The sequence below is a fragment of the Quercus suber genome, unplaced genomic scaffold, assembly GCF_002906115.3.
Source record: "Quercus suber isolate HL8 unplaced genomic scaffold, Cork oak 2.0 scaffold_1559, whole genome shotgun sequence".
Taxonomy (NCBI): domain Eukaryota; kingdom Viridiplantae; phylum Streptophyta; class Magnoliopsida; order Fagales; family Fagaceae; genus Quercus; species Quercus suber.
This window is the reverse complement of record NW_027070929.1, coordinates 648-5408: the sequence shown is the minus strand read 5'-3', so window position 1 is coordinate 5408 and position 4761 is coordinate 648. Positions and strand designations below refer to the sequence as shown.

The window sequence follows — 4761 nt, the reverse complement described above, 5'->3', positions numbered from 1 at the left end:
GAGGATGCAAAATTTTTGTAAATTTGTACATCTCAAACCTACTTTTTCTATTTTACACTCTCATTTTTACAAAACACTCACATCAGTTTGTCTATTACACACACTTATTCAAATAAAATATTCATCTTCAGATCAATCCACACTACCTAGCCACCACCATTAACCCACCCACCTAGCCACCACCATCAACAATGCAATTCCAAATCCAAATTTTTTCACATTTTTTTAGAACTACAATCCGGGCACCGAATCAAACCACTTTCATTGCATTCTAAGCATCTCTAGACTCTATCTTCTTCTTCATCAAACACCTTCCTACTCCCATTGTAGCTTATGCACGATGCGAACCGGACATCGTCGCAGCTGTCGCAATCGAAGCTAAACTCAAGATTTTGAACTGGAAACCCTTCGAGCAATTTCGCCAGCTCGCTGGTTTCGAACAAGTGCTCGATCATCTCAGCTCCTTCGATATGCTTCCCTCTGATGAAAACCTGAGGCAAAGTCATCAAGTTCTTGCTATTCTTGTTCTTGCCTGATAACACACCCTGCAATTCTTTCCTATAGGACAAGTCGAGCGATACATCTCGCTCGTCGACCCAAACCCGAAACCCCTAAAATATCATCCCCACCGAGTAGCAATCCTCATAGGTCTATTGAATCTCGCACAAGCTAGTGAAATACACGATGATTCTATCCTCGATGCCAGCCGAGATGTCATCTCTCCTCCTTTTTGTACTGATCGTGTCGGTGAGGCTAGACTGAGGGACTGGAGATAATAGAGAGAGTGGTGAGAGTAGAAGCAGAAATAAGAGAGTGAGGTGAGGAGAGAGAAAAAAATGTAAAATAATAAATGCAAGAGCTATAGTAAATGCATAAATGCACAATTTTACACCCACTGATGTGGGAGTTTTTTGAGTCAAAATGTGTAAAATGGACACTATTTTGAAAGAGTTTATCCATGCCAATGTGGTTGCTCTAATGTTTTAGAATTTAGACTTTACAAACATTAGAATGTAAAATGCAAAGATCCCCAAATTTCATGCGGTAAATTCCAAATTTTGAAACGTTAAGGTATAAAATTCAAATACCCCAAAATATAGGAGTGTAATTTATAATTTACCCTTATTTATTTATTGATTTTTTTTTTTTTACGTCTCTAATATATAGTCATAGTCATTCAATCAATGTAATTGCTAATACGTGGCAATTTTAAAAGATGTGGCACTTGGGCTTGGATAATTGAAAAACATATGAACAATTAACCTTTTTATCTTAAACAATTAATGAATAAATAAAAAAATTGTTATTTGCACCCTTAAACTTCTAGGTAATTTTGATTTTGCCCTGTAAAGATTCAAAATTTGGATCCGCTCCCCTAATGCTACATAATGTTTGGATTTAAGGTGGGGGAGGAAAATAAGGAAGTAGTACGTACTCTCCATCAAAGGAAAAAAATAATAATAAAAATATTTAAAAAATAAATAAAAACTATTATTAATACCTTAAAAAACGATTAAAAAAAATGCAATTATGTGTTATTCATTATGAAAATTTGTGTTGTAAACAATTAAATTGAATATACTAATTTTTATATTTATTCATCTATATGTGACACAACTGCATGCAAATTTTCCTTGTACACCTTTTGTTTATAAAATTATGGCAAATGTTAACAAGCACCATATGGTGCTTGTTATGGTTGAATTAATACAGGTCTCATTTAATAAAATAATTGAATAAATAGAAGAAAAAGTAATAAAACTGACCTCACAATTTATTTTAATTTTTTTTTTCTTTCTATGAAGCTAGCCAATACAACTTTAAAGCTACCCTAAAAAAAAAAGTACAAAAGGTTGTTGTTAATATGCACCGTAAGGTGCCCAACTGCCCATTAACACAACCCCAAAATCATATATTGATTTAGCTTTTACTTTTTATTGTTAAAAATATAAAAATATATTAAAAAAAATAGAAATAAATACCCTTAGAGTGTGAAGTATGACCATGAACACGTTTACAAAAGTATAAACTTCAGTGAAATACTGAAATCTATTAATGTAATACTCATGGACCTGTCGTCGTGAAAAAATTCATGCAAGCTAATCACCATAGTTAATTTCGCTTTTATTATGATGAAAAGAATGTATTAGTTCTCAATTCTCCCGCACAAATTTGGTATGTCTTCCCATCAATCCAAGCTCTAAAGCGTTAATTAATGAAAATTCCTATGACAAAGAGATTTAATTAATGAAAATTAATTAGTGCAAGAATTGACGTGCAAGAATTGACGTAGCTCAATATATATACACCATATACGTACTTTCAGCCAAGGAAAATGATGTATATATAATTTGGAAATGCTAATGAGTGTCCTTAGGGTACTAGTTAATAATCAATTTAAAGAAAGTTTTTATGAGAAATGAAAAAAAAGTAATTAATGTTTTGACAGCCTTTTAAGGAGCCTATAGTGTCGTTTTTTAACTCGACTTCAATGAAATTGAGTTATAGGCAATTTTTTTTTACCTATAATTCAATTTCATTGAGGTCGAGTTACAAAACGCCACTATAAGGCTTTAAAACGTCACTATAAACTCCTTAAAAACGTCACTATAGAGACTATCTCGATTTATCACAAATCGAGTTTTAAAAGAGGGGCATTTTCCTAATTAGTTTGAGAAAGGGAGTATAAAGCTATTTAGTTTACCCGAAAATGGCAAAAGCCCATTTTGTCCTAAGTATCTCAGGGAAGCACAAATCTTTTTTGATAAATTTATTGTACTACTTAATATTTTGTATTGGACGTGAGTTCCAAACTTCCAGTCAACTTAATTGATAAATTTTCTTGTGGTTAAATAAGATATCTAAATTTGACTTCCGTCTATACTAAAAATCAATTGATATTTTTAGTCTAATAGTAAAGAACAATCATCAAACATAATAAGGTAAAAAAAACTATATATATATATATATATATTTGCATACGAAACCAATGGGGGTTTAGATTAAAGACAAATCCATTGGTTTGTAATTACATATGGCTTGTGCGAATTTGAAAAAATAAAATAAATTGATTAATTAATTTAAAAAAAAAAAAAAAACACTACTTTGGCTTGTATAATATCATGTTAGTTTCCCGTAGAACATGAAGAGCTGGTGTTGGTGATTTGGTATGTAGCAAAATGGTAAATACAATTATTTGAACAAATGTCATACTTAGTGAAACAATACATAGTTTGGTGGGTACTGGGTAATTATGAGTGATGAAGCCAAAAATTGATCTCGTCAGTCTGTTCCTCGTCGATACCAATGGACGATCTCCGTTACCTGTTGATAAAAAAAGAAAGCAATGGAGGTCTGCTCGGCATGAGGCCGATTGACAATACTATGATGCTTAAGTTAGCGAAATTCCCCTATAAAGGAAATCTGATACAAAGTAATATTTGGAAATTCTAACATGCCTTTTACCTGAGTTCTTCTTTCCATTTTATAGCTTGCCATGGATGGGCATAATTATGTTTGTTAATGCTGTTACTGGACGTTTTTCTCCTGAGAGTAATGCAGCATTGATTGACACTGATGATTTCCTTAATGGTGTAACGGATAGCCGTTGGACAATCATTATGTTGGTAACTTTTCCGGCACAATTATTGATTCGTAGTTGTCCTGCAGGCATTTATCCGTACTTTAATGAGTGGTGGTCTACTTCATCCATGAAGGTGACGCATGTTGATGAAATCTTGTGAATTCCCAGCTTTTGTCACGAACATAGCTAAGGTCGCCTTTCATCTAGACAACCTTTATGTAGATATTCGTCAGTTGCCCCCTCATTCCATGGTTGTCAAGATTTTGGATGATCTTTGGAATGTGAATGGTTGTGACACTTCGCTCTTTTGTAATTTCCAAAATTTGGCATCTCACTTTAAATGTGAAGCGACTACTCTTCAAGGAAAGGGTGCGTGTTGGTTTCCTGTTTGTGGTGTGTGCGAGGCTTCCTAGATTTTGGCACGCTTTAATTTTGGGTTTTCCTTTTTAGAGAAAACTATTCCCCTTCCTTGGCCCTATTTGGTCTGGTTTTTAAAGCGCCAAGTGATCTTCATCTTCAAAAATTTCCTTGTAAGGTTTCTTTTCTTTGCACTTTCATGGTTGGTTTTGATTTTCTTAGTCAAGAGTGCCCCTCGGTCTCTTTTTTCTTCGCTCGGTTAGGGGTTTTCTTAGAATATTCCTCAAGTCGCAGTCCCCAAGTCGGTCTATTCGTGTCTCGTTGTTTAGTGCTTAGGCTTGTTCTATTCACTCTTTACCGTTTAATCCACCAGGCTTTGGTTAGGTATCACTTTGAAATGGACCCGGTTGAGTATAGGACAAATGACGTTAGGTCTAGTGAGTTGGAGATTGGGTTGTCTTCCAACACTGAGTCTCTGAATCGAGTGGTTGATACTGCAGTTTCCAAGTTGCCTTCATCCTCTTCCTCACGTTCTTTACATGCCCTTTCCAAGTCTTATTCCCTAAAAGAAAGGCATTTAAAGGGTTTTAGAAAAAGATTTCAGTTTCCCACAAACACCTCCATCAGGTTGCCTCGCCTAGGTGAGAAAGCCTACAACTTTGCTCATGGGGAAGTCTGTTTCTATAAGGCTCACTTTTTTTACGGCCTTCGATTTCCCATTCATCTGTTCATCTTACATCTCCTGAATGAACTTCAGATTGCCCTTAGTTAGCTCGTCCCTAATGCTTGGAGGACGGTAATAAGCTGTATGGCTATTTGGG

The 4761-nt window shown here is 34.7% G+C and overlaps 1 pseudogene; it reads right to left on the bottom strand.

Moving 5' to 3' along the window:
* Positions 1–215: 215 nt before the first annotated feature.
* On the bottom strand, positions 216–3673 carry LOC112017367 (uncharacterized protein At5g39865-like; annotated as a pseudogene).
* Positions 3674–4761: the final 1088 nt, after the last annotated feature.